This window comes from Canis lupus, chromosome 11 (genome assembly GCF_048164855.1).
Source record: "Canis lupus baileyi chromosome 11, mCanLup2.hap1, whole genome shotgun sequence".
In the NCBI taxonomy this organism is placed as follows: Eukaryota; Metazoa; Chordata; class Mammalia; order Carnivora; family Canidae; genus Canis; species Canis lupus.
In genome coordinates, this window is record NC_132848.1 from 9,162,979 (window position 1) to 9,176,135 (window position 13,157).

Below are 13,157 nucleotides of genomic sequence, written 5' to 3' on the forward strand. Positions count from 1 at the left end.
GATGCAGCCAAAGAGCAGCTGCAGAGTCCTGTTTTGGAGGAGAGTGTATTTATGTAAATATGTAATTATGTATGTGTTTTGTTAAGAACATTCCTTATGAAGAATTCAGCATCTATATCCCAAAGAACCTATACTTTGTAAAAGGCACTAGTACTATCAGCGTACCAAAAATACTAAATATAGTGGGCACCTGGGTGGCAGTTAAGCATCTGCCTTCGGCTCAGGTCATGATCCCAGGTCCTGGGATGGAGCCCCAGGTCGAGCTCCCTGCTCACTGGAAAGCCTACTTCTCCTTCTCCCTCTGCCTGCCACCCTTCCTTGCTTGTGCTCTCTTGCTCTCTCTCTCTCTCTCTCTCTCTCTGTCAAATAAATAAATAAAACCTTAAAAAGAAAGAAAAAAATACTAAATGGAGTTCTTCAAGCTGAAAAAAAGGAAACCAGACAGTAACTTAACACCCGCACAGAGAAACAGAGAACACTGATAAGGATAACTACACAGGTAAAAATAAAAGACAGTTAAATGTATGTTTTTCTGTAATTCATTTTTTCTCCTACCCAGTTTAAAAGACACATGCATAAAGCTATAATTATAAATCTGTGTTGATGGGCACATAATGTAGAAACTGTAATGTGTATGATAACAATAGCACAAAGGAGCAGGGAGGGAATAGACTTATCATTTTAGTATACTATGGCAATTAGGTTTGTAATCATCTGAACTACATTGTTACAAACTAGGATGTTAATTGTAATCCCCAGAGCAAACATTAATTTAAAAACTCCAAAACGCATAGTAAAAGAAATCACAAGAGAATTCAAAGTGCATACTAGAAAGTATCTATTTGACACAAAGGAAGGCAATAATGGGGAATAGGGGGGGAAAGGCATGTGAAAATAAATAGCAATATGACAGATGTAAATTCTACCTTAGCAGTAATTATAATACTGTAAATGGATTAAACATTCTAATTAATGTCAGGGATTGAAAGATTTTTTATTTAACTAATGATTCACTTTATTTTTTTAATTAATTAATTTATTTATTTATTTATGATAGTCACACAGAGAGAGAGAGAGGCAGAGAGAGAAGCAGGCCCCATGCACCGGGAGCCCAACGTGGGACTCGATCCCGGGTCTCCAGGATCGCGCCCTGGGCCAAAGGCAGGAGCCAAACCGCTGCGCCACCCAGGGATCCCTAATGATTCACTTTATTACAAGAGACCTACTTTTTTTTTTTTTTAAGATTTTATTTATTTATTCATGAGAGACACAGAGAGAGAGAGGCAGAGACACAGGCAGAGGGAGAAGCAGGCTCCTCGCAGGGAGCCTGATGTGGGACTCAATCCCAGGACCCGGGGATCACGACCTGAGCCAAAAGCAGGTGGTCAACCGCTGAGCCACCAGGTGCCCAAGACTCACTTTAGATTAAAAAACATAAATAGTTTGAAAGTAAAGGAATGGAAAAGACATCTCATGCAAACAGTAACCAAAAGAGAGCTGAAAGGATGATAGTATTGTGAGACAAAATACGACTCAATGCAAGAAAAATTTTACTAGAGGGGCACCTGGCTGGCTCAGTGGATAGAGCATAGGACTGTTGATCTTGGGGTTGTGGGTTCGAGCTCCACTTTAGGTGCAGGGATTACTTAAAATCTTAAAAAAAGAAAAAAGGAATTTTCCCTAAGGAAGTTCACAAAAGAGAGATGGCAACCAAATGCAACGTATGCTTCTTGGCTGGATACTAGTTTGAACAAACTACCTGTGAAAGACAGCTGGAAACAGAAAAGCTATGTGGTTTTCACTAAAACAGGGCGCTACTTAGTTCCACTGATTTGGGTTTATACATATTGTAGAAAGCTGATCAAGCACATGCTATTCTCTCCTTTTGGAATACACTTGCCCTCTATTATGCCTAGAAACTTCTATTCTTCCTTCAAAGCCAAGCTCAGGTTACTTCTTTGGTGAACCTTTACATGTTTGTTCCTGCCACCCTGGCACCCCTCCCCCTGCCAAAAAAAAAGAGTATGTCACTTCCTCTTTTGGATTCCCACAATATTCTATTTATTACATCTATTCTCACATTTCATTATACTTACCTGCTTATGACTGTTTTTCTTCTTTCCCATCTGCTTGCATTCCTCAAGGAAGTTACTCAAAAGCAGGTACCACTTTTTATTCCCTTATATATTTGTAGTCCCTGATAATTCAAAACATTGGTAGAATGTGCCATATAAAACCTAACATCCATTCAATAGAACTGTACAGTGTAGAAAGAAAAAAAAACATAAAACACAGGAAAAATCAAAAGGGAAAAAACTGAAGGCGGACATCACATACTGGTGCGCAGTTTGGAGATCATTTTACTTAGTGGGACATTAGGTTGTAGAAGTAAGGCCCCCAAGGAGCTAAATCATGAAATATTTTTCGACTTCCACAGTTCTTTCTGGACTTAACTTCCTCTCTGATAGTACACTCTAAGTCTCCTGTCTCCAACAAAGAGAGGAAAACAAGTAATAAATTAATTCACTCAAATTTTGATTTAATGAATTACCTGTTACTATTTCAGAACAAATCTGAAGGAGGACCAGTGGTAAATCCAAAGGATTCAAGCTACTGATGAGATAGCTAATCAATATATGGAGATTTCTTGAATGGCTTTCCCTCAAATTAAACCACATTAGCAGTTACCTATGTCACACAGTACATAAGCTTATTCCTAAGTAGAAGCTATTTTTACAGTTAGCATTTGGCAAATCCTTCCACTGTCATAATTAAAAAACTCATTGTGGCCTCCACCAGGTGTTTTTTTTTTCCCCCATTATACTCTACCTGGCCTTTGTGTACCAATCCCTAAGGAAGTCTGAGTAGATGAGGTCTTTTTGGAATCTGTGAATATTGCTGGCAAGAATGATCCACCTACATATTCCAAAAAGAATTACCAGTTTGGAAAATTGAATACTGCCTCCATAATACTGGAGACTCCCTAGTCTATTTTAGCGTTAGTCTTGAAAAATAACCTCTGGGACATTGCCTCATTGCCTCATTCCTCTGGGACAAGAGCCACAGCTAAGAAAAACTAAGAGAAAAGAAGCTCTTAAGGTTTGGCCCTGTGAAAAGGATGCTACATCCCTTCTGCGCTTTTCCAAACCAAGCCTGTCCTTGAACATCATCAGAAACAGCAATGGCACCAGTCTGAGTGCTGAAGGGCAACAATCTTGAGTATAGAGAAGTGGTATGGGGAGTGAAAAAGGTGTTTTAGTTATAATGTCATTCTTTCCTTCCTGACAGCCAGCGCCCAGGAAACCATGTAATCTGCATACTGTGAGGTAACCATGTCCTGTCTATTGCAAAAACCTAAAAACTAATAAAGAAATTTGGAATTTGGAATTTGGAAACCAGGAATTAGTAGAAGATCAGTTGTTACTATGTGCATGGTGGTTAAAGATTGCTGGCTATAAGGTCAAAAGCCCTGAGTTTATTTTCCAGCTCTGATATTTTCTGAATATGACCTTGTGCAAGCATTTCCCCTTCGCTGTCTCAGTTTTGTCATGTTAAAAAAAAAAAAAAGAAAAGACAGTATTCCCCTTCCTTCGAGAATTAATAAGATTAAATGAGACAAAGTATTTGACACAAGGCTGGCACATAGTACATCCCCAATAGATATCAATTACAATTAATGGCCTCTCATAAGAATTAAGGTTCTCATAAGAACCTCAGTAATGCAATATTGAGCCAGATTCATGGCCTACCCAGCATGGTATTTGTCTCTGATGGTGGCAGCAAGGGGCATGTTGAGTGAGAAGAGAATGTTCTTTTCTGTTATCGCAAATGAATCAGGCTTTATCTGAAAATATCTCTAAGTTCTTTGACTACTTCTACGAATAATGTATCACTCATGAATGCACCTACATTTTTGACATATTTGTATTTGCAACTGGTACTGACTTCTTACTTTTATCAAAATACTTTTATTTTTAAAGATTTTATTTATTTATTCATGAGAGAGGCAGAGAGAGGCAGAGACAGGCAGAGGAAGAAGCAGGCTCCATGCAGGGAGCCTGATGTGGGACTCGAAACCGGGTCTCCAGGATCATGCCCGGGGCTGAAGGCAGCGCTAAACCGCTGAGCCACCCGGGCTGCCCCAAAATACTACTTTTAAAATGTAAAGGGGGATCCCTGGGTGGCACAGCAGTTTGGCGCCTGCCTTTGGCCCAGGGCGCGATCCTGGAGACCCGGGATCGAATCCCACATCGGGCTCCCAGTGCATGGAGCCTGCTTCTCCCTCTGCCTGTGTCTCTGCCTCTCTCTCTCTCTCTCTGTGACTATCATAAATAAATAAAATTTTTTTTAAAAAATGTAAAGGGATATCACTTATTTTTTACTTTTTAATTGAAGTATAATTGACACTCCTTGTTTCTTGTTTTCTATCTTTTTAAGATTATTTATTTGAGACAGCACGAGCAAGGGAAGGGGCATAGGGAGAAGGACAAGGAATCTCCCTGTTGAGCACAGAGTCTGATGCAGGACTCTCTCTCAGGACCCTGAGACCATGAACTGAACTGAAATCAAGAGTCAGATACCGAACCGACTGAGTTACTCCTTGTCTTCTGTATTTTGTGAACAATTCTATATTTATCTTATCCCTTAGTCTTGGTTCAGGTTTTTTCTATTGGCTTTAATTTCAGAAATAAAAACACCCTAAGCTTTTAGCAGTGGATTATCTAGTTTCTAATTTATCCAGTTCAATACATCATGGATTCTTTGAGTTCTACTACAAAATGCAAAATTGATGGGCAGCCGGGGTGGCTCAGTGGTTTAGCGCGACCTTCACGCGGGGAGCGTGATCCTGGAGGCCCGGCGTCGGGCTCCGTGCATGGAGCCTCCTTCTCCCTCTGCCTGTGTCTCTGCCTCTCTCTCTCTCTCTCTCTCTCTGTCTGTCTCTCATTAATAAATAAATAAAATATTTAAAAAAAACAAAATGCAAAATTGAGACATGCAAAATGTAAGATGAAGCTTCTGTTTTCAAAAAGCTTAGACTAGGGATCCCTGGGTGGCGCAGCGGTTTGGCGCCTGCCTTTGGCCCAGGGCGCGATCCTGGAGACCCGGGATCGAATCCCACGTCGGGCTCCCGGTGCATGGAGCCTGCTTCTCCCTCTGCCTGTGTCTCTGCCTCTCTCTCTCTCTCTGTGACTATCATAAATAAATAAATAAAAATTAAAACAAAAAGCTTAGACTCTTCCAGATATTCAATGATTTTTTTTTTTTTTTTAATGACCTGCTATGACTGAGGCAGCTATATCTAGGGAGTCAAAGCATTGACTCGAAGCCAGACTACTAGCATTCAAATTCTGGTTCTGGCCACTTAGAGGATGACTTGGGCAAGTTGTGTTTAATATTAGGTTTGATGAAGAATAGAGAGTCAATAAATCAATAACAAGTTGCTTAAGTTCTCCATACATCTATTTATTACATCTATTCTCAGATTCTTTATCTGTAAAGCTGAGCTAACAATATTATCTAGGGTTGTTGTAAGGATAAAGAAGTTGTCCCTAGTTAAGTACTTAGAACAGAGGCTGAGTGGCATATAGTAAGCACTCAGTAATTTGTAGTAGACATTAGAGCTGTTCACAAATATTCCTTTTATCTCTTGGAGACATGTGGGATGCATATATGGTAAAATCATATTTTCTGTCCCCCCTTTATTTTTAAGATCTTATTTGTTCATTTGAGAGAGAGTGCAGAAGAGCAAGTACAAACAAGGGGAGGGTATGGGTAGAGGGAGAGGGAGAAGCAGGCTCCCTGATCAGCAGACAGCGGGACCTGGGGCTCAATCCCAAGACTCTGGGATGGTGACCTGAGCTGAAGGAAGACACTTATCTGACTGAGCTACCTAGGCACCCCTTTCCTCCCTCTTTTAACTTAGGCATAGGCCATGTGCCTGACTCTGATAATGAAATGTGAGAAGTGACTGTCACTTCTGGATAAAATCTTAAAAATCAGTACATAATTGGGGCACCTGGGTGGCTCAGTCAGTTAAGTGTCCAACCCTTGATCTTAGTTCAGGTCTTGATCTCAGGGTTGTGATTTTAAGCCCTGTGTTGGGCTCTGCTGGGCGTGAAGCCCACTTAAAAAAAAAAATCAGTACCTAATTTGCCAGGTTAACTTCCTTCTGCCATGCTGATTAAGCAGGCATGTGCTGAGATGGAGTCCCTAATACTAAGATGTGTGACTAATTATCACATATCTTGTGACTTAGATGAGCAGAGCCTCTTGCTAATCCACAATCGACAAGTAACTTGAATGGGACAGACTTTATGTTGTGTTAAAGCCTTAAGACTTTGGGGTTGTTTGTTAGTGCAGCTTGACCTAGGCTATCTTGACCAATACACTGTCATTCTGGGCACTGGGGGTACATCAGTGAATCAAACTGACAAAAACACAGGCCCTTGCAGAATTTCTCAAAACTCGAATACAATATCCTAACTATTCTATGCAAACCATTAAGAAACCAAAATGATAAGAGATTACCACCTTTCTTCCTTCCACAGTGAGAGTTTTGAAAGACTACAAATGAATCAAAATAGAAAAAAGAAATGCTAGAAAAGAAAAGCAGCATCCATAATATGGTTTCATCTTACATAACTCTTAACACCAAAATGCAGGACTCAAGTAAACAACACAGGGATCATCTCACACAAGCACAAAGGAAGCATGAAAAACGCTGAACCTGAGCATCAAAAGACCTGTGAGAATTTACTCTGGCTCCTCCGCTAACTGCCTATGTGATGAGTTGTCAAGTCTTCAGGGAGCCTCAACACTTGGAACAAGGAAAGAGGATCTCTCCCTCCAAGAAGTGAACTACATGTTGTATCTGAGCATCCGTTTATTCATGTATTCATTCTTCCAATTGACAAATTGACCATCTCCTCTGTGTCAGGCAATATGACGCACAGTGACCCAGGGATGAATAAGACAGACAAGCTCTCATGGAGCTTACATTTACTATGGGAGAGAAACAATAAAAACAATAAAAAGTCATTAAACAGATTAATCTTATATGCTGATAGTGATAAGTGCTTTGACACTAACATGTGACAAGTGTGACAGAGGAATGGTACATTAGACTGGGTGGTCATGTGAGGCATCCCTGCAGATGTGATTCTGAATTTGGAATGTGACTGACAAGAAGGAATCAACCCTCTGAAGATCTGGAGGAAGAGTGTTCCAGATAGAATGGCAAGTCCAATCACCCTGCAGATGTGATTCTGAATTTCGAATGTGACTGACAAGAAGGAATCAACCCTCTGAAGATCTGGAGGAAGAGTGTTCCAGATAGAATGGCAAGTCCAAAGTCCAAGGAAAGAAGAGCATAAAGAGCTCACGAAAGAGTGGAAGGTAAGTCAGAGATAAAGGGGTTATCAAGGAGGCTCTTACAGACATTGAGGAGTTTGGAAGCTAATGGAGATTTTGAAACAGAACAGTGACATAACTAAATTTATAATTTATGTTTAAAAAGGTCATCCCAGGGCAGCCCGGGTGGCTCAGCGGTTTAGCCCCTGCCTTCAGCCCAAGGTGTGATCCCGAAGTCCTGGGATCAAGTCCCACATCAGGCTCCCTGCATGGGGCCTGTTTCTCCCTCTGCCTGTGTCTCTGCCTCTCTCTGTCTCTCTCTCTCTCTGTGTGTCTCTCATGAATAAATCAATCAATCAAAAAAATAAATAAAAAAGATCATCCCAACTGCTAGATGGAGAGGAATGAGTTTAGAGGCAATTTCAATAGTCTAGATAAGGGATTGGACAAGCGCATAAGTAAAAGGAGTAAGAAAGGTCATGGCTGGATATATTTTGGATGAGAAGTGTCAAGGTTCAGAACCCTCCCCCAAAATATAGCACCTTGGTTTACTGAATATTTTAAGCTGAAAGAATTGAGGAAACAGCAGATGCAGGAAACTCTCTCAGACCTTTTCCCACACCTGCTCCCTTGAAACAGGTCATAAGACCCCCATGGAAGAGGTGCCTTCCCTGTGCCCAAGACAAGAACAGTGAGAAGAATCCAAATAGCCCTTGCTAGTTTTTCCTAGTTTATTATCCTTAGTCATGCTCCCTTTTTTGTACTATCCTATTTTTCCATGACTCTATTCTTCATCAAACCTAATATTAAACACACACAGATTTACCTGTTTCTTCAGGTCTTCATTTCCTTATAAAGGCTTCCATGTCATGTAAATTTTATATTTAATAAATGTGTATGCTTTTCTCCTGTTAATCTGTCTTTGTCAGTTTAATTTTCAGACCCAGCCAGGGACCCTGAGAGGGTCAAGGAAAACTTTTTCCTCCTTTACACAAATCAAGGGGGTATCCTGATTGTTGGACGTAAGAAGTGAGAAAATTAAGGCTGATGGAAGATGATATTATTTCCTAAAATAAGGAAAGCTAAGGAAGGAGCAGATTTGCGGGTGGAGATCAGGAATTCTGTTTTTTAACATATTTAACTTGACAAACCTACTAAGCAGATTTTCAAGAATAAATGAAATAATGTATTTAAAACAGCTATTATCAGTGCTCAAAAAAGTTATTTTCTTTACAAATTTATTAAATATCCTAAATTCAAGTGCCGTAATATGAAAAGAGAACATAATAAGTATATTACAAATTCATAGTGAGACTTAGTAGACTTAATGTATGTGAATAAAAACTATCAATAATAACATGTATGTAGCTCTTACCATGTGCCAAGTAGTTTTAAGTGTGTTACATTTATTAATGAATTTAATCCTCCCAAAAACTCAAAGGAAGGTGCTGTTCTCTCCATTTTACAGATGAGAAAGGAAGGCACAGACTAGAAGGTAAATAATTAAACCAAGTTACACAGGTAGAAAGCAAAAGCTGAATAAAAATATCTTATTAAAAAGTGTATTATTAAATACCCAGTGTATATTGCAGATAATAAATTTAGAAACAGAAGAGATTATGTTGAACATTAAACAAATATTTATCGACCATCTCATCTGTGCCAATCAGTGTTCTAGGAACCAGAGATACAGCAACGAACAAGCAGACCAAAGGTCCTGCCTCATGGTCTAGCCAAGGGAAAACAACTCTGAGAAAGAATGACAGGCTTCGCCTGGAAACATGTTGGCTCTGAAAACTGAAGTGGGGAAAGCGGGGATCAGTTGGCAAACTATTATGACCCCATCAGCACACAGTTTATGACCCCATCAGCACACACACCTGTTTCTGTTCAAGCCAAGATGTTTTTATATATTTTTTAAAACCACTCAGATGTCCCTGTTTTTACATTTTTTTTAAGCAAACCCTTTGCCCGTCATGGGGCTCAAATTCACAACCCCAAGATCAAGAGTGACATGTTGTACTGACTGAGCCAGCCAGGGACTCCTATTTTTACATGTTTTAAGAGGAAAAAGATGGGCAGCCTGGGTGGCTCAGCGGTTCAGCACCGCCTTCAGCCCAGGGTGTGACCCTGGAGACCCGGATGGAGTCCCACATCGGGCTCCCTGCAGGGAGCCTGCTTCTCCCTCTGCCTACGTCTCTGCCTCTCTCTGTGTGTTTGTCATGAAACAAATTTAACAAAAATAAATAAAATCTTTAAAAAGAGAGAGACAGGGAAGGAGGAGAGGAAGAGAGAATTAGAAATATGAGGATTTGAACAACTTTGAAGGAGGAGGAAATGTTCACCCCAAGCAACAGGCCAGGCTGTAAAAGGTGCATTTGTTGCTTGTTCAGGAAGCCACATGGAGCTGGGATGGCTGGAGAGCCCATATTCACTGGGAGGCGTGGAAAAAAAAGAACAAAGACAAGCAAGAAGTTAGAAGTGAAGGCTACTGGATTTTTTTTTTTCCTCTATAGGTGATGGGATGGCAGTGAAGGAGAGTGAATTCATAGGAAATTCACTTTTGAATAGTTGCTTCTCACTTAAAAAAATATGTATTTAATCTTAGAAGAGTTTAAAGAAATGTTTTGATGCCCACAAGAGCAGAACTTGAGAGCATTCTTCCAAAAGTAACTTTTAGGGATCCCTGGGTGGCTCAGTGGTTGAGCACCTGCCTTCAGCACAGAGCATGATCCTGGAGACTCAGGATCGAGTCCTGCATAGGGCTCCCTGCATGGAGCCTGCTTCTCCCTCTGCCTGTGTCTTCTGCCTCTGTCTCTCATGAATAAATACATAAATAAATCTTTTAAAAAAAAGTAGCTTTTAAAGAAAACGTCAGCCTTTTTATAAAAGTTCTGCTCAAGAAACCTTAGAAACTCCTTCTTTTAGAAGATGAACCATATCAAACAGCTACAGAGATCTCCCAGTGCACTTTAAGCTCATCTTTGCTGGAAGGGAAATCTCATTTGTATCCAATCCAAGTTCTGGTCTAACTTTTTGTTGCTGTTACCTTCAAATTTTTTTTTTTCCTGAGGGGAGAGAATGGAATTTTTTTTTAATTTTTATTTATTTATGATAGTCACACACAGAGAGAGAGAGAGAGAGAGAGAGAGAGAGACACAGGCAGAGGAAGAAGCAGGCTCCATGCACCGGGAGCCCGACGTGGGATTCGATCCAAGGTCTCCAGGATCGCACCCTTGGCCAAAGGCAGGCGCTAAACCGCTGCACCACCCAGGGATCCCGAGAGAATGGAATTTTACCTGTATATTTGCAAATTATATTCTGAAGTGTAATTGTAAGAGGTGTCATGGAGCCAGGAGGGCTAGAGCCCAGAGGTATGAAGGACTGTTTTGCTTAAGGGCTTTATTACTGTGACAGCTAGAACAAAGGCAGGATTGGAACCTGAACCAACTGAAAGTTAAATAACGAGACTAATGTGTGCAGTGAAATGAGAAAACCTTTGAGAATGGAAAAGGGTGTCTAAAGAGTTAGCCTCAGAAAGAGCACAGCACCCTTAAAAAAAAAAAAAATGGAGAGTAAACAGTTTATCTTTAAAGGAAGGAGGAACCGGTTCTAAAAAACAAAGCTGCCTGGCACTGAAATCATGTCATTGAAGTGACTAAGTTGGTATGGATAAAAAACAACTTATATAACACAGAAATCAAGAAAATTATCTACATTGTGGTATTAAGTAAGGACTTGATGTTCACAGAGGGACAGTTAGTCAACTACACCTGTGGTTATTAATTAGCACTATACCTAGTCCCTTACCAGCAATTCTGATACCCCTATTTCACATACCCTGTAGAGCTATGCAAACCACTGAACTGCACTAACCCTGGATTATTTTATAAAGCCTTAGAAAAAGGGCAGCCTGGGTGGCCTAGTGGTTTAGCGCTGCCTTCGGCCCAGGGCGTGATCCTGAAGACCCGGGATCGAGTCCCACATCAGGTTCCCTTCATGGAGCCTGCTTCTCCCTCTGCCTGTGTCTCTGCCCCATTCTCTCTCTCTCTCTCTGTCTCTCATGAATAAATAAATAAATAATCCTAAAAAAATTTTTTTTGAACCTTAGAAAAAGAATTGGCTAAGGCATTTGTACCTGGCATGATTATATTTATTTCTCACTGAAACACTATTTTTTAAAAATGATTACCAATTTTTTAAAAAGATTTCTTTTTTTAAAAAGAGATTTATTAAAAAAATAAAAAATAAAAATAAATAAAGATCTATTTATTTATTCAATGAGAGACACACAGAGAGAGGCAGAGACATAGGCAGAGAGAGAAGCAAGCTCCATTTGGGGAGCTCAATGGAGGACTCAATCCCAGGACCCTGGAATCACGGCCTGAGCCGAAGGAAGGCAGACGTTCAACCATTGAGCCAACCAGGAGTCACTAAAATATTTCTTTATTTGAGGGGGCAGGGCAAAGGGAAAGAATCTCAAGCAGACTCCCTGCTGAGTGGGGAGCCCTACGCAAGGCTCAATCCCATGCTATTAATGTTTTTTAAAATGAGTAATCATTGGGGCACCTGGGTGGCTCTGCTGGTTAAGCTTCAGACTCTTGGTTTCAGCTCAGGCTGTGATCTTAGTGCCTGGGGATTGAGCCCTGTGTCGGGCTCCCCACGCAGCAGGGAGTCTGCTGAGATTCTTTCCCTCTCCATCCCCCCTCCCCTCCACCCCAACTCCCCACACCCACTGTCTCCCTTTCAATAAATAAACAACATTGATAGGAAACGCTTCTGCATGTATTTGCTGTTGTAACTTATTACCACATAATCTGTGGCATTAGACACAAATTTATTCTCTCCTCTTTCTGGAGGTCAGAAGTCCATATGGTCCTCACTGGGCTAACATCAAGCTGTCAGAAGGACTGCATTTCTTCTGCAGGCTCTTGCGTTTTCCAGCTGCTAGAAGCTGCCTACCTACATCCCTTGGCTTCTGGCCCCTTTCCACCTTCAGAACCAGTAGTCTCTTGTGTGCAGCACTCTGCCTCCCTTTTCCACTTTTTGAGGATTTTGCGATTACATTGCCCCCCCCCATGATGCAAAATAATCGTCCTATTTTATCTATTTATTTATTTTAGCTTATTTCTTTTTTCTTTTTTCTTTTTTTTTTTCTTTCTTTTTTTTGGGGGGAGGGCAGAGGTTTCTTTGTTTATTGGACACTTTGTTTTTTTTGTTTTGTTTTGTTTTTGTTTTTGTTTTTTAATTTCCCTATTTTAAAGCCAGCTGATTAGCTGGAACTTAATTGCATCTGGAACTTTAATTCCTCTTTGCCATGTAAAGTAACATATTCATAGGTTCCAGGGATATCTGTTGGGGGCCATTACTCTGCCTACCACAACTTTAGCCAGAGTTAAAATACATTGTGCACAGTGGACATTCAATCTATCAACAATGCTGAAATCTTGGATTTGTTCAGCACCTTTGCACATTCTCCTATATGCCTGAAAGGTAAATGTTGTACATAAAGGATGACCAAATGAATTGGTAGGCCTTTTGGGAGGATTCTTGGCTTGGAGGCCTAGGAAACTTTACTGTACTTTTCAGTTTCTGACAGCTCAAAAAGAAAGATATATAACAACTATTGGAATACATATACTGTGTCTTGTTGGGTAGAGCAGCAATATCCTAAAATCATCACGTTTTGTCAAAACAATAAATCATTATGTTTTGTCAAAACGATAAATGTTAACACGGCAGACAGAAAAAGCTGAGTATCTAATGTTTTAAAAAGCATTTGATAAAGGAAATTAATTTTTTTTAGT

General features: G+C 40.3%; 1 protein-coding gene and 1 long non-coding RNA gene across 32 annotated transcripts in view; one reads left to right on the forward strand and one right to left on the reverse strand.

Moving 5' to 3' along the window:
• The window catches only part of LOC140642469 (uncharacterized), a 120,046-nt gene that overhangs the window by 101,168 nt on the left and 5,721 nt on the right, over positions 1-13,157 (forward strand). For all 5 annotated transcript variants that reach the window (XR_012038889.1, XR_012038886.1, XR_012038888.1 and 2 more), the window contains one exon: positions 6,549-7,395. This is a non-coding gene — a long non-coding RNA (uncharacterized lncRNA). The remainder of the gene's footprint in view (positions 1-6,548; positions 7,396-13,157) is intronic.
• Positions 1-13,157, reverse strand: part of C11H12orf56 (chromosome 11 C12orf56 homolog) — a 112,722-nt gene that overhangs the window by 98,021 nt on the left and 1,544 nt on the right. The window lies entirely within an intron of this gene.